This window comes from Akebia trifoliata, chromosome 5 (genome assembly GCF_017979445.1).
Source record: "Akebia trifoliata isolate Shusen 1 chromosome 5, ASM1797944v1, whole genome shotgun sequence".
NCBI lineage: Eukaryota > Viridiplantae > Streptophyta > Magnoliopsida > Ranunculales > Lardizabalaceae > Akebia > Akebia trifoliata.
In genome coordinates, this window is record NC_141379.1 from 23,288,003 (window position 1) to 23,315,038 (window position 27,036).

General features: G+C 33.2%; 1 long non-coding RNA gene across 1 annotated transcript; it reads right to left on the bottom strand.

The window, feature by feature from the left end:
- Positions 1-27,036, bottom strand: LOC147401675 (uncharacterized). Its single transcript, XR_015178634.1, has 2 exons — positions 26,671-27,036; positions 1-12,223 (listed from the first exon to the last, which is right to left on the bottom strand). It is a non-coding gene; the product is annotated as an uncharacterized LOC147401675 (long non-coding RNA).

Genomic DNA, 27,036 nt, shown 5'->3' on the forward strand with positions numbered 1-27,036 from the left:
TTACAAAGAAAATAAATTTACCATTATAAGAGTAAATGAATTTCCATGGAACCATCTCAAAGTAGACTTTCTGATTTGTCCTAACTAATGAAATGATATACAGTTATGCCCTTAATAGCCATAAAACTGTGATGCGAGTGGCTATGACCACCACAATTGCTCCAAGCTATGTAGCTACTACAGCAAGGGGAGTGGTGACAAAAACTGAGACACCTGTACCTGCCACAAGTCCAATCCAAGAGATGGCTAACCTTGTTAAAAGTCCGCTCAAGGCAGGCTGTTGGTTCTATGCTCCTCGGTTGATCAAATTACCCCCTAAACAATAAGGAATTCTCGTACAAACAACGGGCACACAGTGGTGGGGGAGGGTCTCCATATGAAACCATAATCAAAACTAAGCTCAAATTACTGGTACGGAAGATCCACTAGTGCTCCAAACTCAAAACTCTACTCAAGCATAACAACCCAAACTTTTGTGGCCAAGACTGAAACAAAACATTGACCCCAAAACATGAAATGTTTTGAGATGGTCTTGACACACCACCCTTTCGATTTATTTCCTGGAGTCGGTCTAGAGACCAGATTTTAAATCTCGATCATACCCATGATTAATAAAAGCTAATCCTGAGATTTAGCACAGACAGATCATGGACTTCTTTGTACAGGGTTCAGAAGCCTAGAGATTACCAAGTAAGATATTAACATACATGTATACTGCAGAAATACAGTGTATCTTGGGTTCAATGCTCACTTTGATGGCATTCGTAAGACTCATATCAGAGGCACCACCAGCACCTGCTCCAGGAAAATATATATATATATACACCCATTGGATGTCCCTGTCTGCTAATGATTCTAGGGCAATTTCTTGGAGTTTTGAGGCCAATATTACCACCACAGCCATTACATAAAAGGTATGACCCCATACCCAATGAGCCTTTGCGCTATCAGAGAGTTCAACACAGGTGTACCTCATTTGATTCCCAAATTTTGATATCCATTCGAGAGTACAGAACAACATGTGCCACCCTCCAAGGAAAAGCACCAGGATCTCTCATCACACTTTCAACTTGAATAAAGAGAAACCCTCCTTATAGTTCAATATTTCAAATAATACAAATCCTTCACTGAAACACCCATGATTTCATCACCACATTTCTCGAATGCTGTTACACCTGTATGGTCCTGTATTTGGAATTGTAGAATGTACCGATAATTCCCAACCATGAAGACACAAGCAGTGTACGTGAAATAGTCTGACCTTCATGAAAGAAACTGCTACCTCGACAGTGATCGAATCCAGCTTCTTGGTTGTCCCAAGCAACTCATCATTGAGTTACGATATTACCTTGCATTTGTCCCCACTGCTTTCTGTTGAAATCATACTCTACCAGCTTAAAAGCTAAAACAGGACATACCTCAGAATCACACATTTCGACCAGAGATGTACTTCACCTGGAGGGTTCTTTTATGGTTTCGATACCACATGTTTTTGGCTATCAAAGCACTGAGATTAATGGAATTGCTCTTCATGCTTCCAGTGTTACTTGTCGGGCAGAAATGGAAATGCTACCTTGGTAAAGATTCATCATCATCGAAGCAAGGATGTTGTGATCAAACCATCTTAATCAATTATCTTCGCTATCTTCAATCAACTTTCTCTTAGTTTATCATCTATGGGGTCTTCTACTACAATTTTACGAATGCATTCAGATTTAATTTCATATTTTTGAAGTCTTTCCTTTTTGTTTTTTGTTTTTTTATATTTTATAGTAGAAGTCTTTCCTGATCATGTTAAGTGGTCTTTGTCTGTGTTATCCGACTGTAATGCATTTTTTAGAATCTGCTTGTAAAAACATGTCAATAAACAAAAGCCTACCTAATACTGCAATGTATACTATATTACCACAACATGATACTTTACTTAAAAAATCATGTCATCGTCCTCATACTTTCAAGCTCAATATTATAACAAACAAAACACCCTAAATTATAAATTTTGACAACCTAAAACCAAACAACAAGCACAAACGGCAATAACACCACTTTAAATTATACCAGATTCAACAAGAACCAAACAAATTATATTTTTAATATAGTCTTTGATTGAGAGCATCTAACCAGATGGGTTTATGGGTTAAAGTAAAAGTGTTTGAGCATCTAAATGGATCAGTTAATGGTTAACAGTAAAAGTTTGAACTAATATCCCTCATGGAGGGTTAGAGTATTTTGGTCCCCTGCACCATTCCATGACTAAGTAATTTTAAAATAAAAAGAAAAAATCCATGCATTTTGCGTTACTAGTTAACAATTCGCCTCTTATGCATGGGTTATATAAATATATGGTCAAATTTTTTTGTCTTATATGGGCTAGAAGTTTTGGAATGTGCTGATTTTCTGTGAGGATGATCTTTATGGTGAGGAGATCATCCTCACAAATATCAGCCCATTCCGAAACTTCTAACCCCATCAAAAGTGGTTTATAAACTAACGGTAAAAACTGACAGTCCACGATTCTTCAACTTATAAACTGGGGTTGGAAGTTTCAGAATTGGTGATTTTTTGTGACGATGATCTTACCATAGAGATCATCCGAAAATTTTAGCTCATATAGGACAAAACACTTTGGTTAGGACTTGGCAACCAAACGTGTCCTATATATATATATATAATCCATTGCATATGAGGTAAAATATATGGGAAGACTGGCAAACTATCAATCATCGTGACCATATCTTGTAAGATGCAGCATCTATCAAGTAAAGAACTCATCTGGTAAAAAGCTTCTTCCTGGAGCCTCTGGTTGAGTTTGCACAACTTTTATATGCCCCTCTTTAAGATGATATTTGGAAAACACTCTTAGCATAAAAACCATGAAGCGAGACACCATCAGCCACCATCTGGTCTTTATAGCATCGTGCTTCAATTACTCTTCCAAACTTGCGTATGCCACAACAAGTAACATCCCTCTATCTATAGCAAAATGAAAAGCAAGTAGCATTCCAATCGCCCCCCTTTGCCAAGAAATCAATGACAATGGGGACACAATAATTTACAATGTTAGGAAAATTTTGTTGCTCTTAAGTGTCTCTTCATGAAATTCAAAGGTGCTCTAGATATTTTGAGATTTGGAAGAAACCATAAATCAAATAGCTATATGTGACCACATTACGTGTGGTATACTTCTCCAACATCCAAGAGTAAACCGCACCCTCCATTCTACCTTCTTTACAAAAAGCATCAATCAGGATAGTGAAATTAATTATGTTGAATTGGATCCCTTTGAATTTCATATCCTCATAAATACTATGGATTCTTTTGATGATTTGATCTCTTTTGCTCTAAACTTCATCTTGGAAAAACACTTGAACCCGGGAGCTTGCAGTGTTTCCTATAAAAAACACTCTGAAGATGAAGTCAATAGACAACTTGACGGAGTTTAGACTTATGTTCATAAAAATTGCGTACATTTACCTTCAATTATTTCCTATTTATAGACTTAGCGTCCCTTCTTGCAAGGCACACTAGTTTGGACATATCATTTGTAGGATGGCAACACATGATAGTATGGAAACCTTTTTTGACATGAAGATCATAGCATGTCAAGTAATGTACGCTCTCGATTAGTGTGCAAAAATAACTAATACACTATTATCTTCTCAACTGTAGTGCGTGGGATAAGATGACCTCAACAAATCATTGCATGTGGGGGTTCTCAATCTTAGCATTGATTACCTTTGTAAAGGTACTTCATGTGCCCACTTGCTCTATACTAAAAAAAGATCCCACCATCCTGACATTGATGAGAAGTATACCATCCCATCTGAGTCCAACTCTAAATCTGACTTCGTTTACTCTATCACCCATGTATATGAATAGCCTTACCAACTTCTTTCTCACAACAGCCAACACACATCATTGTGTTGTACATTGTATCCCGTTTACAAAGGCAATTGACAATAAGAACCAAAAATCAACTCACTCCACACGCAAAATGATTTGTTAAGATCATCCCATCCCACACTCTATAAGCTGATAAAATAGTAACCTACTAACCAAACTCACACACTAACCACAATAATATGCAAATTGGCATTCCATGATTGTCATGAAAATGAAACTAGGATCATGCTACATGTAATCCTCTTGCAAATGATATACTCAAACTAACATGTGCTACAACTAAAGACCCGAGATCTATAAATAGTTAAGGTTTGAAAGAAAAGATATGCAATTTTCACTATCTTAAGACAACATTATAAAGAATCGCCTATTGACTTGATCGTTGAAGTATTTTCTATGGGAAATACTAAAACCAAAGTTGTTCTCGTACTATTGTCACTATATCCAATAAGGAGCCTCTACCTAAGGCAAATATGCCCCAAAAACCGTCCTTCCTCCACAAGTCCCACCTCACAAAAACCATTAATAAAAATACCAAAAAAAATTATTTCAAGAGTTATTCCCTTCCCCATGATTATTTTATAAATCCCAAGTGTTATTTTTCCATAAAGAAAAATTATCTAAATAGAATTATAAATCCCAAGTGTTAATTGGTCTGCTTCTGGATTGTCCAACTGTAATGCATTTTACAAGATCTATTTGAAAATTTTATCGATAAGCACAAGCTAACCTAGAACTACAAGCACCCCCAATTGGTCTGCTTCTGGATTGTCCTACTGTAATGCATTTTACAAGATCTACTTGAAAAATCTGTCGATAAGCACAAGCTAACCTAGAACTACAAGCACCCCCAATTATAAATTTCAACGACCTAAAACCAAACTTCAAGCAAAGAAGGAAAGAAAGAAGTAGGACAAGTTCAAATTATACAATATTCATCAAAAACAAAACAAATTATATTTTTCTGGTTAGTATTTGATTAAGAGCGCATCTAAAAGGTGGGTCAATGGTTCAACTTCTAAAAGGTGGAGGGTTGGAGTATTTTGCTCCCAACACCATTTCATCACTAAAGTAATTTTACAAGAAAGAGAAGACATACACCATGTTTTTTTGCCTTACTAGTTATCAATTCAAAACAAAACTATAGTTTTTATAAAACCAAAAGAAAAAAAAAAAAAGATGAAACTCAAGCCCTTGGATCAACCAGTACATCTGTTGATTGACCAAGCAAATGACCTTTATAATATGGTAAAACTCAACAAACGGAGAAGCAAAGTAAAGGCCCCTGGATTTTTGAAGTTTTTTTATTAATCACATGCCAAATATGTTATCATTTATGTAACATATCAACAGAATCATGTTTCAACTGAGCCTTCGAGTCAATGCAACTTAGGTGAAGCCCATTATCATTCTTTTGAACATTAGGCATAATAAACATAGATAACTATAATATCAACCTTCAAACTCGTGAAACAAATATAAAAAATAATTATCATACCACCAAACTATATTACCATACACAGTCAACTAATTTGGATTTGAACTTAATAAATTTTATTTTTTTAATCTACAACGATGGTTTACAAAATTTGAACCAACATTTTCATCAAGAAGAGATAAAATACATTGAAAGACTAACGTAAAATCAATTATCGTCACCATATCTCGTGAAAGGTACGATCTATCAAGTAAAAAATTCATATAGTAAAAAAGATACATACTAGAGCCTCTAGTTGAGTTTTCATAGCTTTTCTATGTCCCTCTTTAAGATGATATTTGGTGAGCATTCTTAGTATAAAATCATTAGGTGTGACACCATCAGCCACCATTTGTTCAAATAGCATTGTGCTTCAGTTAGACAACTACTATTCCAACCTTGCATAGTCCATGCATATGCCACAACATCATGTAATAACCCTCAGTCTATAGCACAATTAAAAGCAAGTGGCTCTTCCTCCATACAGCCCCCTTTGCATAGAACATAAATGAGAACACAATTATTGACAATGTTTGGAGAAATGTTGTTCTTAAGTGTCTCCATAAAGTTCAAAGGTGCTCTTAGATATTTTGAGATTTGAACCATATTAGCAGAAAAACATATGTGACCAAATTAGGTGTGGAACCCTTATCCAACATCCAGGATTAATCTATCCGCGTCCTCCATTCTTCCTTCTTTACAAAAAGAATCAATCATGAAACTGAAAGTAATTACGTTGGGTTGGAACCCTTTGTATTTCAAATCCTCATAAATACTACGCAATCTGTTGTTGAGTCAAACCAATTTTTTTACCCTTCCTATTGGAGACAACACTTAAACCCTTGAGCTCGTGGTGTTTCCTGTAAAAAACACTCTAACAATCAAGTCAATAGGCAATTCGACGGAGTTTAAGCTTAGGTTTATAAAGATAACATACGTTTGCCTTTAATTCCTATTTATAGACTTAGGATCTTTGGTTATAATGCATACTACTTTGGACTATCATTTGCAGGAACGCGATACATGACAGCATGGAATAGTTTTTGCCATGAAGATCACACATGTCAATTTGCTTGAGAGCTTGGTAAATGTACAAACCTAAATAGTAGGTTAACGTCTTGTCAAGTTGTAGCGCATGGGATGAGATAACCTCAACAATTCATTATATACATGAGGTGGTTAGTTTTTTCAATCATAACATTGATTGCCTTTGTAAACGATACCTCATGTGTTCACTTGCTTTTTGCCAACAAAAGGGCCTACTATCTTGATATTGACAAGAAGTCTTTTCTCTTCATACTATCCCTTCTAAGTCCAACTCCATATCCAGCTTTATTTTCTCTATCACCTACACATGAATAGCCTTATTAGTTTTTTCGCACATTAGTAGACACACATCATTGTGTTGCACTACAATATCAAGTTTTGAGGCATATTATGTTACTGGAACATGTTGGATACATTCTCCACATGGTCTTCTTTGGAAAAATAACCAATGAGAACATTGTAAATGGCAACGTTAGGACAAGCTCTGTTTTTGGGGAATTAGATTGCACATCCATAACATGCACATAAGATTCTTTTGCTTGCATAACCCAACAAGGAGAGTGCAATACATTACAATGGTAAGAAATCCCTTTTATCATTTGGAAGAAAAGAGTCAATATTTCATCCAATACCTAGTGATCTACAATACTCTTGATAAGCACAATGTAGGTAACTACATCAAGGGCCATGTTTTTTTTTCCTTTTTGGTACACTTTTAGTGTGCTTCCTATGCTTTTAATTCTACACCGTCAACTAATGTATTGAAGTAACAAAATTGGATTTCAAACTCGTCTTCACCGCCTTTAAAAAGAATGTATGAGCATCACCTTTGAGATTCTTCATAAATGACAACATCAACAACACAGCCCTTTGTTGTCACCATGTACTCATATAACCCGAAACAATCTCTCAAATTTCCGAACTACAAAAGCCATCAACGAGACTACTAACACAGTCCAAAATATCATTTCACATCGAAATGTGTTGGGTCGAGATCAATACAAAGCATTTGAATGTTTCAAGAATGTATTGGTCGAGACAAATATTGTTTTTCTCTTAACCAGAACATTGCCTCAAGACGAGATTTTAAACCTTGGAATCTACTATAAGTCAAAATATAAAGTTAATAAAAAAAGACCCCACAAACCTTGAGAATCTAACCCATTTGACACAACCCATTTTTAAGATTGGTTAAGTAACCACATTAGATGAGACTTATTCCTCACTTATTCCTCTAACATTATACCTCCATTGCCCTTTGTACATCCCCAGTCTCACACAGTCATCCATAATCAAACTGAAAATCACCACATCTAAATCCCTTGATCTAAGGCTACCAATAGAAGACTATAGGGGATAGACAAAAAGGAACCGAACTAGGACAGAGAACAAGATTTATATTATAGTACAAGGATAAATGATCTTCCAATGATATATTGACTGGACCGTCTACCAAAAAAAGGCAATTGATCACATTTTATTATGTCTACAAAGGCAACAAACACTATGAACCAAAAATCAACTCTCACTTCACATGAAAAATGATTTGCTAAAAGCATCCCATCCCTCACTTTATAATCGACAAGATAGTAACTCACAAATCAAACTCGCATACTAACCGAGATAATAAGCGAACTAGATTTCGTTACCATCATGAGAACAAAACTTCCACCCTTTAATATGTTATCCCCCTGCAAATGATATACCCAAACTAACGTGTGTTACAACCAAATATTAAAAATCTATAAATAAGTAGCGTTAGAAGGTAAAGATGCAATTTTTACTATTCTAAGCCAAAAATTTGTTGAATTGCCTATCGACTTGATCGTCAGAGTGTTTTCTACACGTAACACCATGAACGAAGTTGTTCCTATACTATTATCACTAAATCCAAATAGGAAAGAGCCTCTAACTAAGACAAAGATATCCCAAAGACCATGTCCCTACTCCAAAAGTCCATGTCTTATATTATTGTCACTAGATCCAAAAAGGAAAGAACCTCTGCCTAGGACAAAGATATCCCAAAGACCATGTCCTTACTCAAAAAATCTCACCTTAAAAAAGGCATCAATAATAATATCATAAACAAGTTATTCCCTTCCCCATCATTATTTAATAAATCCCAAGTGCTAGCTGGGCTGCTTTTGGATTATCCAACTGAAATGCATTATTCAAAATCTACTTGAAAAATCATGTCAATAAGCACAAGCCAACTTGGTACCACAATATATGCTATATTAACACAACATGATACAACCACTAGAAAAATCATGCCATCATCCTCACACTATCACCCTCAATATGGTCACAACCATTATTCAACACCCTAAATTAAAATTTTCGACAACCCAAAACCAAACTACACAATCACAAACAGTAGATAGAAATAACCCCACTTTAAATTATATCCAATTCAATAAGAAGCAAATAAATTACATGTTTAATAGTTAGTATTTGATTGAAAGCGTCTAAAAGGAGGGGTTAATAGTTTCACAACAAAAGTATGGACTAAAATCCCTCATGGAGGGTTTGAGTATTTTCGTCCTTGCACCATTTCATAATTTAGTAATGTTAAAATAAAAAGAAGACAAAATCCATGCATTTTGCCCAACTAGTTAGTAATTTAACGCAAAACTCCACTTTTTATCAGAAAAAGAAAAAGAAAAAAAAAGGAATAAGAAGAAAATGAAACCATGCTCTTGGTTCAACCACCACCTCTATTGACTAACCAAGCAAAATGACCTTTATAATTTAGGGCGAGTTTAATTGTAAGGAAAATATTAGTTGGCAAATCCCTTTCTATTGTTTTGGCACATGGAAAATTTTGTGAAAATTATTTTTGTTGTTTGAATTGCTTAAAAAAATAAAAAAATAAAAAAATAAAAAAATTATTTTAATTTGACTTTTGTGATAATTATATAAAAATAATAATGAAAAAATCATTTTTTTAGGAAAGATTTGAATTATTACACCCCAATTTCTTTAATTATTAGAGAACTAATATTCGCACCCAAAATTTTTTTTAAAGAGCTACGATTGGCACCTTATGTTTTAATTATTCCACCCCAATTTCTTAAAGTATTTATCACCCCAATTAAAGATTAAAACACATTGTTCAAACATTACAAAGGTTTGGCTCAAATTATAAGCTCAACATTATAACACTCGTTCAAACAATTTTAGTAGTTGTTTACAATTATGATTAGGCTCATATAAATCCTAAACCAAAAAAATAGATCAAATCTAGCAAATAATGAGATAGTTTCTTTTGGCAACCCAACTTTTACTTGTTATTTTCTTTTTTTATTTGGGTTGCAATCATTAAAATTTGGGATGCCAAAGCAACTCTCAAACTTTATTTATAAAACAATTGATTATTCAATAAAAATTTTACATACAAAAAAAAAAGATTTGATTTAGATAATTACATTTTTTTATAAAAATAATTAAATTTTAACAATTTAAAATTTTATTTTATAAATAAAATTACTATTTTGTTTGATTTCATTTTTTTGTGCTTTTTTATTGGGAATTTTAGCAAAAACTTCCATAAGTTTGTTTTGTTAAACAAACGGCATTAGTTTGATCTTAATATAGCAAATTAAAAACTTTACTACAGTAAAAACACAATTTCACTCAAAAATACCCTTGTCCCTTGCACGCACATTTTTTTTTCTTTTGTTCTCTCCATTGCCGATCAAAACTCGTTGTTGTCGCATCTTCAACCTCGTCGATCTTCAATCCATTGAAACCCCCACAAAGTCGTCATTTACTCGGTAAATTTCTCTATCCTAACCCTCTTCAATCAATTTCTTCGACTCGGTCGAACTGAACTCGATGGATGACCGAAGTTTATTCTTAAAGAAAACCTCTTATTTTCCTAAGTACGTATCCATGAAACCCAAGCCTTGGAGAAATCAAAATATTTCAATGGCAACAATATGGTCTCGTTGACCTTGGAGAAATCCGAAATTTTAATTGTTGAACTTGAGATGCCTATCAATGCATTCTCATGGTTGGTGATTTTTTATTTTTATTTTCTTTAACATTTTATCTCTATTATAACCTTCATCAGATCATTTATTTAAGATGCCAATCAATGCAATCATTTTAGAAGAGAAGCTAACTAATCAATTGTCTCTTTAAGAAAAGCAATAGAAGTTGTCGAATCTACAACGTGAGATCAATGCCATGAATTGATCATTCTTCACGACCCTGTACAACAAAATCTTTAGAGTATATCAATGATTGTCAGATGTTAAACAGGAGAAAAAATACAATCAATGGGAGCGCCAATACATGTACATAAAAAATAACTCAACTTTGATACTACAAAAAAGTAAACGAATTCATCTACAAGTTTGCATCAACACACTATTGAATACAACGTACAATGAACTTAAATATGCCACTTGTTTTATAGATAACTCCTACTTGACTAATGATCCAAATTGAGCGAGTCAGGACATCCATCCATAAAGTGTGCCTTTGCGTCTATTTTCCATCTACTAGCAACTATAAAGAATTGGGCTGAAATGTGTAACCATTTAAGGAAATAATGTTAAGAAATACAAACTGGTCAAGGAACCCAGATCAGTATCTTTCTTGCTTAATGAGACAAATATCAGCAATACAAACTAAGGAACACTAATAAAAATGATTAGAAGGAACACTAAAGACATTAACTTTTCCATCCAATAATCCATTTCCATTCCCTGTCTGGAAGGTCTCGAAGTGTCCAAGGATGGTATGTTTGCCAATTTTTCCATTGAGGCTACAACATATGACATTGGGAAGCAGAATGTGATGGAAACATTGATATGCAGCTTAAATGGAACTAATTCGATCACACAGCCCTAACGCAAGGCTATAATAGAGATGAAAGGTTAAGGAAATAAAAAATCACCAACCATTATAAGAATGCATTAATTGGCATCTCAAGTTCAACAATTCAAATTTAAGATTTCTCCAAGGTCAAAAAGACCATATTATTGCCATTAAAATTTCGGATTTCTCCAAAGTTTAGATTTCATGGATACGTGACGTAGCCGAAACGTGTGAATCAATAGATTTGATAGGTTGGGTTCAATGGAACACTCAAAATCAATTTGAATCAATAGATTCAATTGATAGACAAACAATAACTTGAAAAAAAATAAAGCATAAAACTAAAAAGTAATTAAAAGAGAAAAGATAATTAAATTGATTGATTGATTTTCGGATTTGGAGCTCCTTACATAGATAATTTCATCATAACAACTTCGAATCCTACTAAAATACCAAAAATTAACATTCATAAACCTATATATAGTATAATACTAACTTTCTAATCCTAGTAGAACTCAAATTAGACACTTCTAAGCACTTCTAATTATAATCTAAATAATAAAAACAAATTTAAAACAAATTAGAAACTAACAAGGAATTGTACTCCGAACATAACTATGAAATATCAATCCTACTAGAACTAGAAACAGAAATAAATCCTAATATAATTAAAAAACTACTTAGAATTGTAGATGTCCTACATCAATACGTATTTGAGAAAATAAGAAGTTTTCTTTAAGAATAAACATAAGTCATCCATCGAGTTCAATTCGACTGAGCGAAGAAATTAATTGAAGAGGGTTAGGACAAAGAGAAACTTACCAAATAGATGACTTTGTGGTGTTTCGATGAATTGAAAATCGAAGAGGTTGAAGACGCGCGGCAACGATGAGTTTTGATTGGCAATGACGAGATTTCAAAGAGGCAATGGCATCATGGAGAAGACGATGTACAAAAACGCTCTTTTTTCTTTTTTGGTTGGTAAAAGAACACAGAGAAAAAATTATTCGTATGGAGAGAAAGAGAGAAGAAAAGAAAAAAAAAAAAAACGTGCATGCAAGTACTTTTGGATGAAATTATGTTTACTATAGCAAAGTTTTCGATTTGCTAAAGTAAGATCAAACCAATGCCGTTTGTTTAACAAAACAAACTTGTGGAATTTTTAGCTAAAATTCCTTTTTATTTTGTTTAACTTTATTTATAAAATAAATATTAATTTTATTTGATTTGCCATGTGCTAGCAAATCATTTTCCAAGGGGGAGAGGGGTAAGAAAATGATTTGTCGTTAATGAAGGAAAATTGGGGGTGTTGACAAATCGTTTTCTATGCAAATTTAGAGTTTTTAACACATCCAACACTAGAAAATTGTCATTTTCCACGGAACTTCAATTTCTCCCTAATTTTTCGTGCAATCAAACATATCCTTACTAAAACCCAACAAAAGGAAAAGCAAATTAAAAGCATCTTAATTTTTGAGATTTTTATAAACCTCACAACAGATATTTTATCATATATCTAATACTCCAACAGAATCAAGTTTCAACTGAGCCTTCGAAAACCCAACTCATCCACTTCAACTCAAGAGTCCATTATTACGCTCTTGAACATTAGGCATAGTAAACATACATAATTGTAATATCAAACTTCAAACTCGTGAAACAAAATATAAAAAACAATTATTATACCCCGCTTATCACACTTACACATATTAAAAAAAATTATTATAAACAATCAACTAAATTGGATTTGAACTCAAAAATTTAATTTTTTTAATCTACAATGATAATTTAAACAATTTGAATCAATCAACACCTTCATCAAAATAGGGTAAAATACATAAGAAGAATAGTCGACAATCAATCATCGCAATATATCTCGTCAAGGTACCATCTATCAAGGAAATTAAAAAGGTCATCTGGTAAAAATCTTGTCCCTAGATCCCTTGGTTCTGTTTGCACAACTTTTCTATATCCCTCTTTAAGATGATATTTGCCAAGCATTCTTAGTATAAAACCATACTCACCAAGTTCGCCAAATTATTGAAAAAGTCGATGATTAAATTGTGAATTTTTCCTTCATCAATTTAATCACGACTTTTACAAACTTCGTGCTTTAATCACGACTTTTACAAACTTCATGCTTTAATCACGGACTTTAAAGATTGAATCAAATTAAATGAATTTTGCAATTGTAGCACTAATAAGAGAAGATGACGATAAAGATGATTGTGATCATATTATTGATGAAACATTAGATAATGAGGATGACATGAATATTTTTATATTTTGAATAATATCAACCTTGAATTTGTTGTGGACTTATGTTTAATTGTTTTGGATGCAAGGATGATATCTATATGGAGGTTTGGTGATTTATTATTATGGTTTAATATGAGATTTGGTGATATAATATGAGAACATCACCTAGTATGGACAATTACAGACTTAAGCCTAGCACAATTTCTTTCATATTTTTTTTCTTTAGATTGTACCGAATTTTTTCCTTTGCCAACTTATTCATGAATCCTAACTTGGTGGTTGTATAAAACATATTCAACCCCCTTTGTAAAGACAATCAATGACAACGAGGATATAATAATTGACACTGTTTGGAGTAATGTTGCTCTTAAGTCTCTTTAAGAAGTTCAATGGTGTTCTAAATATTTTGAGATATGAAGTAACCATATCGAAGACAACTACATGTGACCATATTAGGTGCGGGACCCTCCAACATTCAAGAGAGAGCTAACCGCATCCTCCATTATACCTTCTTTGCAAAAAGCATCAACCAAGATAGCGAAAGTAATTATGTAGGGTTGGATCCCTTTGCATTTCAAATCCTCCTAAATACTATGGGATCTTTTGATGATTTCATCCCTTTTGGTCTACCATTCCTCTTGGAGGCAAAACTTGAACTCTTGAGGTCACGATGTCTCCTGTGAAAATACTTCGACGATTAAATCAATAAAAAATCCGACAAAATTTAAAATTGGATTTGTAAAAATTGTGTACCTTCACCTTCGCTTGTTTCCTCTTTATAGGCTTAGGATCCCTAGTTGTAACGATTGATAATTTGGACATATTATTTGTAAGAGGAAAACACATGAAGCATGAAAGTTTTTTTTACCATAAAAATCACGTAATGCCAAGTCACATGCACTCTCAATCAGTTTGCAAACCTGGTTAATAGATTATGTCTTGTCAGCCCGTATAGGGTGAGGTGAGATGGCCTTAACAAATCATCGCGCGCATGAGATGATTAGGTTACTTGATCTTAACATCAATTACCTTTGTAAATGATACCTAGTGTGTTTGTCTGCTCTCTACAAGAAATGGCCCACCATCCTAACATTGACAGGAGGTCCTTCCTCCACATGCCAACCTGTTTGAGTCCAACTCTGTTTTCTCTATCGCCCCCAAATACGAATAGCCTTATCAATTTTTTTCACACAATAGGCAACACTCATCATTGTGTTGTGCATTACAACATCAAATTGTGAGGCACATTATGTTACTCACTGGAACATGTTGGATGCATTTTCCACATGGCCTTCCTTGAAAAGACAATCAATGGAAACATTGTAAATTGCAATTTCAAGAAGAGCTTCATTTTGAAGAATTCCCTTGAACATCCATAATTCGGACATAAGATCCTTTTGCTTGCATAACTCAACAAGGAGAGTGCAATATGTTACAACATATAAGAGAGGCTCATTTTTATCATTTGGAAGTGGAGGGTCAATGCTTCATCCAACACCCCTTGATAAGCATAATGTAAGTAACTAAACCTGGGACTATTTTTTTATACACTTTTAGTGCGCCCATTAATCTTTTAATACTATACCAACAGTCAATTAATGTACTAAAAGTAACGAAACTAGGTTCCAAACCCCTCTCCACCATTTTTAAAAAGAAACTATGAATATCACCCATTCTACCTTCCTTGTTATAAGCACAACATAAACATAAACAACATTAGCAAAACACAACCTTATCATGTACTTGTAGAAGCCAAACTCATCTCTCAAATTTCCTGAACTACAAAAGCCATCAATGAGGCTACCACCATGGTTCAAAATATAGTCTCCTATCAAAATGTATCAGCCGATAGCATCGGTATCAACCGAGATCAATACGAAACATTGACCTTCAAACATTCAAGGTTTCTAGTGTTTTTACAATGTATTGGTTGAGACAGTATCAACTTTTACCTTGACTGAAAGATTACCTCAAGATGATTTTCCCTTGCACATCTCCATGCCTCACATATTCATACATAATTGAATTGAAAACCTCCCCATCCAACTTAATCTCGACCTAAACTACCTGAAGAAGATAAGTTGATCACACTGTATCTTGTTTACAAAGACAACTAACACTTAGAACGAAAAAACAAATCTCTTCACAAAATGATTTGCTAAGGTCATCCAATCTCATGTTATATAATTTGACAAGACAGTAACTCACTAATCAGACTCGTACACTAACTGAAACAATATGCAAATTTCGTGATCATGATAATGAAACTACCATACTACCATTTAATGTCATACTATTTATCGTGTGCTACAATCAAAGGCCTAGAGTCTACAAAAATATAAAGCACAAAAGAAAAGGTATGCAATTTTCACTCTTCTAAACCAAAATTTTGTCAAATTTCCTATTGACTTGATCGTTGAAGCATTTTCGGCAGAAAACACCACGAAAGAAGTTGTTCTTATACTATTATCACTATATCTAAAAAGGAAGGAACCACTACATGGGACCAAGCATATAAAATAAACCCCAAAATAAAATAAACCCCAAAGACCATGTCCCTCCATATATCCCACCTAACAAAAACCATCAATAACAATACCATAAATGAGTTTATCAAGAGATATTCCCTTCTCCATCATTATTTTATAATCTCAAGTGTATCATTCAATTCCCCCCCCCCCCCCCCCCCCTTCTCTTACAATACACATTGATAAACATAATGAATGTAACAATATTTGGCTTCAGGCCTATTTACAGTCAAGGAAAGGAAATCAAAAGATACTCAAATATGATTTGCCCTTACAAAGACCACTTAAAATTTTATTACACGAAACAACATTCAATGTGAGGCCTTTCACAATCACCGCTTGATGAACATACAAACACTTTTCTACTCACCTTTTTTGATAAATCCATAATTCTCAAAAAATTTCCACAACCAAATCAATTCGACCCAAATAAACTACCAAATTCTTCAATGTTGAGCATGCAAACGATGACACCAAGGCTATAAATTATGTTAAGGTTCAAACGATACATACCAAAATTCTCAGAAAATGCAGAGAAGCAAATCTGAAATTCTGAACACTCAGATCCTTTGATCAATGACTTGTCTTGGGATAAACATTCGATGGGAGGGTAGTAAACGGGCCAAGCTATAGAAAGATTAGAAAGTATGGTAAGGTTAGGACTCTTAAAAAAAATTCTTGGACCATTCGAACAAGCAAATTACCCATTTGGGGTTTGGTAGGAGAAGACGACGAACATGTTCTTCGTGGTTAGGGTGTGATTGGTAGAGAGAGTGGGAACACGACTAGGGGAAGTAAAGCAAAGTTATTCGCTAGAGTTTCAAATCTATGTTTGATTTTAGGGTGAAGAAGTCGATTATGAGTTCGTGTTTTAATTTCACTTTTTAAAAGAAAGGGACTTTGCGAACAAATCGGTGAGTCTCAAAATTATAAATTTATTTTTTTCATCTACAATGCCAATTTACAAATTTCAATCAACATTTTCATCAAGATGAGGTAAAATATATGGGAAGACTAGAAAACTATTAATCATCGTGACAATCTCGATACACGTAACCATCTATCAAGGAAGTAAAGTAGTCATTTGTAAAAACAACTTCCTAGAGCATCTAGTTGAGTTTGCACGACTTTTCTATGTCCCTCTTTAAGATGATACTTGGCAAGCATTTAGTATAAAACCATTAAGTGCAACATCGTGCTTTAGTTATGATTCCAACTTTGCACAACCATTCATATGCCACAAACCCTCTTTCTACAACACAATAAAATGCAAGTGATGCATCCTTCACTTGACCCCCTTCACAAAGATAATCAATGAGGTTACAATTGACAATGTTTGGAGAAATGTTGTTACAAAAACAATTCTAAAGATCAAATCAATAGACAATCCAACAGAGTTTAGACTTAGGTTCATAAATTTACCTACCTTTACCTTCGATTATTTCATATTTATAGACTTGATATTCTTGCTTGTAATGCATGCTAGTTTGGGCATATCAGTTGTGGGAGGACGACATATGACAGTATGGGAGCCTCTTTGTCATGAAGATCAAGGCATATCAAGTCACATGAACTCTTGGTCAGTGAGCAAATCTAACTAGTAGACTATTATCTTGTCAACCTGAAGTACGTGGGATGGGATGACTTCAACAAATCATTACACGTTGGGTGGTTAGGTTCTCAATCTTAGTATTGATTGCCTTTGTAAAAGATATTCCACGTGCTTGCCTGCTCTCTACTAAAGAAAGTACCCACTATCCTAACATTGATGGTAAGTTCTTTCTCCCTATACAGTCCTCTATGAGCCCAACTCCAAATCAGACTTGGTTTGCTCTATCGCCCATACATACAAATAGCCAGTTTCTTTCTTACAATAATCAATACACATCATTGTGTAGTACACTACAATATCAAATTCTAAGGCACATTATGTTACTTACTGAAAAATATTGAATGCATTTTCCACATGACCATCCTTGGAAAGATAATCAATGAGAACACTAGAAAAAACAATGTTAGGAAGAGCTCCATTTAAGATAATAAGCTTGAACATCCATAATCCGGACATAAGACTATTTTGCTTGTACTTATAAAAAGAAATATTCTTTTGCTTGCATAACCCAACAAAGATAGTGCAATGTTTTACAATATTAAGAGGCCCCTTTTTATCATCTGGAAGAATAGATCCAATGCTTCATCAAATACTCATGATCTGCAAAACCTTGATAAGCACATGTAGGTAACAACATGAGGGCTATGTTTTTTTTCTTTTTGATACACTTTTAGTGCACCTCTTATTCTTCTAATTCTACACCAACCGTCAATTAATGTATTAAAAGTAACAAAATGGGATTCCAAACTTCTCTTCACCACCTTTACAAAAATGTATGAACACCATCTATCCTACCTTCCTTGGTGAGATCCTTTTATAAACAACAAAACTAACACAACCCTTTGTCACCATATACTCATAAACCCAAACCATCTCTCAAATTTCCAAACAACAAAAGACATCAATAAGACTATTACCATGGTTCAAAATATCATCTCGTATCGGAATGTGTCGGCCGATAGCACCTACAGCAATTGAGATTAATACAAAACATTGAATGTTTCGAGAATGTATCGATCGAGACATATACTATTTTTCTCAACCGAAGCATTTCCTCAAGATGAGATTTTAAACCTTGGAGACTACTTGGTATAAATTAAAATATAAAGTTCATACAAAAGATAGCACAAACCTCAAGAATCCAACCCTTTTGACACAACCCATTTATAAGATTAGTGTAAGTAAACACATCAGATAAGGATTTACATTCGAGTAAACCCGAACTGGACCGAACTGAATTTTCGGGTTCGGTCTGGGTAGGGTTGAAACCAAACCCAACCCGAAATATGTCGATCTGGGTTCTAATTCCAAATGTTGAAACTGAACCTAGACCAAACCGATTCTTTCGGGTAAATTTCAGGTTCATGTTCGGGTTCGATTTGGGTAAACCCATTTTTTTTTATATATTTGTTTAACTTTATAAAAAGTGACTTTAGGAGGAGTTGAACCAAGGACCTAATGAAGACAAACCACCATTGCTTACCATCAAGCATAGCTTTTGTGTTAAATTTTTTAACTATTAATATATTATAATAAATCTGATTTATAAACATATTTCAAAAAATTTCAAATTTTTACCGTTACCCCCTTCAACGGCCAACCCAAAACTCAATTATTTGAAAAAAAAGGTTAAAAAAAAAATTGAAATTTTTGTAACCCCCCCCCCCAACGAAATTATTACTATTTTTAAACCGTTGGGATTATTTTTATAAATACCCAAAAATGAATTTCATTTCTCACTACTCCAAATTCTCTCAAAATTCTCTAAGTCTCTCAATATCTTTAATTTATTTTTACAATTTTGTACTAAATTCTCTAACATTTTTATTAAATTGAGATTTATTCTCAATTAATTTGATCATCAAGTGATCAATATTCTTCTACATGATAAGATCAAGATCAAATCATCATCAAAGTGATCAAATCTTTATCAAGTGATCAAGACTAAGTCTTCTTCAAGTGATTAAGAATTTCTTTTACGTGACAAGATCAATCAATCAAATCAACACATGACACGATCAACCAATCAAAATCAAAATTTTCAACATAAGGTGTAGTGCTTCTAATTTTTTTTTCTTAATATTATTATATTAAGCTTCTCCCCTTTTTATTTTTTCTCTACTTCCAAGTGAAGTCTAATCAACCTCTATTAATTTTAATTTTAGTATTAATTTTTATATAATGGATTTTCAAAATATTAATATTGATGATTTTCAAAATCTTAATGATTATCAAAATTTTGATTTTAATTCATTTACTTACGAGGGGTAGTAATGATCTGGAACCCTCTAATCCTAATCTCCCAAAAAAATCGAAAAGATTTCGATCCGAGGCATGGCAACATTTTACCTTAACAGATGTTGTAAACCCGGACGAAAGTAAAACAGAAAAAATAAAATGTAATTATTGTGAAAAAATTCTAACTTATTCCAGTACATCTAATGGAACGAGCACAATGAATAAACACATAAAAAATGCATGTCCAAGAAGAGAACCCGATATTTGTCAAAATTACTTAGTCGATCAACCACCGACAACATAAACACATAGCCGTATGATGCTGAAAGGGCGCGATGGGAAACCGTTAAATTTTTTATTATAGAAGAAATGGCATTTCTTGTAATTGAAAAAAAAAATTATAAAAAATTTATTCAAAAAACATATTTTCCTAATTTTGAAAGTATTTCTAGAAATACATTAAAGAGATGTAATGAAAATGTTTAAAAATAAAAAAATAGAAATTAAAATTTTATTACAAAATATACCTAGTAAAATATGCTTAACTTCTGATTTATGGACTTCAATTCAAGATATACCATATACGTGTTGCGACATATTTTATAGATGAAAATTGAAAATTACATAAAAGAATTATATATTTTTCTTTATTAAATGCAAAACATACCTATTTAGTAATTTTTGAAATTTTGCAAAATATTTTATTAGATTATGAAATTAGTAATAAAATATTTACAATTACCTTAGATAATGCAAGTAGTAATAATAATGTCGTAACTTGCCTTAAAGATATTCTATTTGACGAACAAATTTAAAAAAAAATTATTACATATTTGTTGTGCGACGCATATTTTAAATTTAATTGTACAAGATGGTATTCAATGTATAAATAGTGTTTTTGAAAATATTGGAGAAATTATTAGTACTATAAAAGTATCACATTAAACAAAAACAATTTGATGAATATTGTGTATTATTTGATTTACCACCAACTAGATTATCATTAGACGCGCCACATCGATGGAATTCCACGTATTACATGCAACACACGATTCATTATAAAAATCCAATAAAATGATTTTTAGAAGACACGTAGTGAAACGCAATTAAAAGAAAGTGATTGGGAAAATACATCTAATATTTGTAATTATTTTCAAAGTCTTGCTGAAATTACAAAAGCTTTTTCGAGATAAAAATATGTTACATCCGCCGAATTTTGTGAGCAATTAGCCCAAATTAAAGAATTTTTAAATTTTAATTTGAATAATAATAATGTAACACAAATGAATAATAAATTTAATAAATATTGAAAAACTATTCCACATGACTTAGCATTTGCTTCAATTATGGACCTTAAATTTAAAACTAAAGTTTTAGAACTTATTTTTAATTTAAGTGGTTAACTTTAATGCTGAAATTGAAATACAAAAAATTAAAAAAGAATTATTTAAACTTTTTAAGATTTATTAAAATAAATATGATTTAAATAATAATACTAATATACCTCAAAATGTAGCATTATCATCTTTTGATGCAAAAACAACTTTTCTTAACCTTTTATCAAAAGCACCTATGACTTATAATAATAATTGTTCAACATCCAAATTACAACGTTATTTGGATTTTGATCTCATAGAAATTGGGGATGAGTCATTAAATGTTCTAAAATGGTGACAAAGTTATAATATGCATTATCGCATATTATCTATAATGGCACGTGATCTACTAACGATTATTGTATCTACTATGATTTCAAAATCAACATTTAGTACAGATGGAAGAATTCTATCTCAATATACTTTATATTTTATATAATTACAAAAATAAAGTATTTATATAAATATATCTAAGTTATATAAATATGAGTAGCGTTCAATGGCCAACAGTTTGGCAAACATTTTGGCAAACACATTTTTCAAAACATGGGTTAGAGGTCTTGGAATGGGCTGATTTTTGGTGAGGATGATCTCTATGGTGAGGAGATCATCATCACCAAAAATCAGCCCATTCCAAAACTTCTAACCTCATCAAAAATGGTTTACAAAAAATGGACGGTTCACGATTTTTCAACTTGTAAAATGGGGCTAGAAGTTTTGGAATGAGCTGATTTTTGGTGAGGATGATCTCCTCACCGTAGAGATCATCCTCACCAAAAATCAGCCCATTCCAAGACCTCTAACCCATGTTTTGAAAAAGTGTTTGCCAAAATGTTTGCCAAACTGTTGGCCACGGATAGGGACCCTATAAATATATATTATATAGGTGTATATTTTACAGAATTACAAAAATAAATTATTTATATAAATATATCTAAGTTCTATCAATATATATAAGTTAAATAGTTATTTGTAATTTATAAGTTATGTAAGTGTATATTTATAAGTTATATAGTTTATAGTTTATATAATTATAAAAATAATTTTTTCTATATATATATATATATAAGTTATATAGTCATTTGTAGTTTATATATATATAATATAACTTATATGTATGTTTATAAATCAAAATTATTATAATATTAATAATTAAAAAGCTTAACACAATAAGCATCTTGACTTGTTGGTAAGGAACTATGGTTTGTCTCCATTTGTATTAAAAGTCCTTAGTTCAACACTTCTTAAACCCACTTTTTATAAAGTTAAATAAATATATTAAAAAACGAGTTTACCCAAATCGAACCCGAAATTTACCCAAAAGAATCGGTTTTTGGTCTTGGGTCGGTCCGGGTTCGATCTAGAATAACGGACTGGGTTCGATCTAGGGTAACGATTCTCAAAGCGAATTCAGTCCAGTCTTAGGGGGGTAAAACCGAACTCGAACCTATTTTTCATAGGTTTGATTCGGTCCAAACCCGAACATCTTTGATCCAATTTCGGTTTGATTTTCGAGTCACGAGTAAAATGTACATCCCCTAACATTCTTTCTTATACCTCAATTGAACCTCGTACATCTCCATGTCTCACATACCCATCCATAGTTGAACGAAAAACCATCACATCTAAATCCCTTGATCCAGGACTATCAAGATAAGATTGTAGGAATAAAGAAGAAGCCGAATCAAGACCTCCAAGAGTAGGATTTATAATATGGTACAAAGAGAAAGTATCTTCCAATAGAGACAGGACGACGAACCCGTCTATCAAAAAAAGGCAACTAACACCTCGTATTCCATCTACAAAGGCAACTAACACTAGGAACAAAAAAAACAACCCACTCCACACACAAATTGATTTGTTAATGTCATCTCATCCCACTCTATAATCTAACAAAACAATAACCCACTAACCAGACTCAAACACTGACTAAGATAATATGCGAGTTGGCATTTTCATGATTACCAAGATAATTGAACTTCCATCCTGTCATATGTCATTCCCCTGTGAATAATATACCCAAACTAACATGTGCTACAACTAAAGACCCAATATCTATAAATAGATAACGTTCAAAGGAAGAGATACGTAATTTTCACTGTCTTAAGCCAACATTTTGAAGAATTGCCTACTGACTAAATCATTGGAGTGTTTTCTAGAAGAAACACCACAAATTTATTTTTCTTATACTATTAACACTAGATCCAATAAGAAAGGAACCTCTACCTAAGACAAAGATCACGCAAAGACCATGCCCCCCTTCTTTCGTAGGTCCCACCTTACAAAATCCATCAATAACAATACCATAAACTACTACATCAAGACTTATTCCCTTCCCCATACTTAAAATTAAAATTCATTGGTAAAAATAAATTTTCTTTGAAATTTTATTTTTCAGAGTTTATAGGATTCTCTTGTACAGCCCTGAAGCATTGGATCATGTTTTTGAATGCCATAGGTGAGCCCAAGGACCCTTAGTAAGGGTGAAATCCTTACTTAGGCTAGTCAGACTCTAGTCTTTTCACCTAAGTAGAGGTGATGAAAGAGACATGGGAGAGGAGAATATCCCAACTTTTTGGTGGGATTCCCATTTTTGGGTTTTCTTGTTTGCGTTATTCATGTGTGGAACCCGCTCTTTTAGTTAAATATAGATAATGTGACACACAAATGTAGATTATGGATGGCGTATCTTACACCTTGGTTTGGATAGTACAGTGAGGGAAACAAACACAACCTTAATGATTTCATCCTTGTTGGTCTACCTTTCTTATTAGAGAAAGCACTTGAACTCTTGAGCTAGTGGTGCTTCCTAAGAAAAATGCTCCCACAATCAAATCAATAGATAATTCAGCAAAATTTAGACTTAGATTCGTAAAAATTATGTACCTTTACCTTTGATATTTTCTATTTATAGCTTTAAGATCTCTAATTGTAACACATGTTGGTTTAGACATATCATTTGTAAGAGGACGACGTATGACAACATAAAAAATAAATTTACCATAAAGATAATGTATTTTTAAGTTGCATGTGATCTTAATTAATTTGCAAATCTTATTTATAGACTATTGTCTTGTTAGCCTGTAAAACGTGGGGTGAAATGACCTCAACAAATCATTATACGCATGTGGTGATTAAACTTCTCAATCTTAACATTGACCAATTTTATAAATGTTACCTTACGTGTTTGCCTTCTCTTTACCAGCAAAGGGGCTCGTCATCTTGACATTGTCGAGAGATCCGTTCTCCCTATGCCATCATGTTTAAGTCCAACTCCGTTTTCTTTCTCACCCACAAATACAAATTGTCTTATCAATTTATTTTTCATAACAGTCGACACATATCATTGTGTTGTACATTACCATATCAAGTTATGGGTTACCTTAAGCTACTCACTAGAGCATATTGGATGCATTTTCCACATGGGATATGACCTTCCTTGGAAAGACAATCAATGAGAACGTTGTAAATGGCAATGTCAGGAAAAGCTCCATTTTGTATAATTAGCTAGAACATCCATGATCCAAACATAAGATTGTTTTGCTTGCATAACCAGCAAGGAAAATATAATATGTTACAACATCAAGAGGCCTTTTTTATCATTTGGAAGAAAAGAGCCAATGCTTCAACCAATACACATTGATCTGTAACACCCTTGATAAGCATAATGTATTTAACTACAACAAGGGTTTGTCTCCTTTTTTATACATGTTTAGCACACCTCTCATTCTTTTACTTCTACACCAACCGTCGATTAATTCAAATTAGAACTTAGAAGTAATGAAACTAGGTTGCAAACCCCTCTTCAACGCCTTTAAAAAGAATGCATGAACATCACCCATCCTACCTCCCTTGTTGAGATCAATTATAAGCACAACTTAAACAACATCAGCAAAACACAACCTTTGTCACCATGTACTTGTATAACCCAAACCCATCTCTCAAATTTCTCAAACCACAAAAGCCTTAAATAAGACTACTATCATGGTACAAAATATCATCTCAAATCGAAAAGTATCATCCCATAGCATCGGTATCAGCCAAGATCAATATGAAACATTCACCTCAAAACATTGAATGTTTTGAGAATGTAATGGTTGAGATAGTATCAATTTTTCCCTTAATCAAAAGATTGCCTCAAGATGAGATTTTAAACCTTGGAGACTGTTATAAGACAAAAGATACGATTCATACAAAAGACCCCATAAACCTCGAGAATTCAACCCTTTTGACACAACCAATTTGTAAGATTGGTGTAAGTAACCACATTATGTGAAACTTCATCATCTAACATTCTTCTTCATACCTCAATTTCCTCTTGTACATCTCCACATCTCACATAGTCATCCATAATCGGATTGAAAATCACCACATCCAACTTAATTCCTTGATCTAAGGTCATTGAGAAGAGACAGTGAGAGATAGAAAAAAAAAGAGTCGAACCTGAATTAGGATTTAGAATATGGTCCAGGGAGAAAGGCCTTCTTAAAAAAATAGTATGGGCCCATCTACCAAAAAAAGACGGGCTAATCACATTGTATGTTGTTTACTAAGACAATTAACACTAAGAACAACAAATCAAATCACTCCACACATATAATGATTTGCTAAGGTCATTCCATCTCACGCTATATAAGTTAACAAAACAATAACCCACTAACAAGACTCATATACTAACCGAGATAATATGTGAACTAGCATTTTGTGATCATGGTAATGAAACTAAAATGTTGGCATACATTGTCCTCCTATGTACGATATACATAAACTAGTGTGTGCTACAACTAGAGACCCCAAGACTATAAACAGACAATTTTCAAAGACAAAAGTACACAATTTTCATTCTTCTAAATCAAAATTCTAACAAATCACCTGTCGACTTGATCATCGGAGCATTTTCCGCAGAGAACACCACGAAAAAAGTTGCTCATATGCTACTATCACTAGATTCAAGAAGGAAGGAACCACTAATTGGGACCAAGCAATATAAAAGAACCCCCAAAGACCATGTCCCTCCTCCATAAGTCCCACCTAAGAAAAACCATCAATACCAATACCTTACAATCCCCTTCTACATCAATATTTTATAAATCCCAAGTGCTACATCCAATTTACCCTCTAAAATATGCATTGATCAACATACTGAATGTTACCATATTTGGCTTAGAACCTACTTCTAAAACCAAGGAAATGAAGTTAGAAGCGATTAATATTTCAAAATCAAATCAATTCGACCCAAATAAACAACCAAATTCTACAATGTTGAGCATGCAAAAGATGATGCCAAAGCCCCCAATCCCGACATTCTAACGAAAATCTGTACAGACTTATCATCATTTTCACACAAAAGTGGCATTCAAATTAATAAGCTATAAATTATATTAGGGTTCAAACGATACGTACCAAAACCCTAAGAAAATGCAGAGAAACGAATCTGAAATTTCTAACACTCAGATCATCCAATCAATGACTTGTCTTGTGGAATCAAACATTCGATGAGAGAGTAGTAAATGGGCCAAGCTGCAGAAAGATTAGAGAGTGTGGTGAGGTTGAGACTCTGAAAGAAAACTCTTGGACCATTCGAAGAAGCAAATTGCCGACGAGTTGGTGTTCAATTGGATAAGACGAAGAACATGTTCGATGTGGTTAGGGTGTGATTGGCAGAGAGAGTGAAGAAGACGACTGGGGGAAGCGAAGTTGCACAATTCGCTGGGTTTTATGTATGTGCCTAGAAATTATTATCTTGTATCAAGATTTGATGCATCCTGA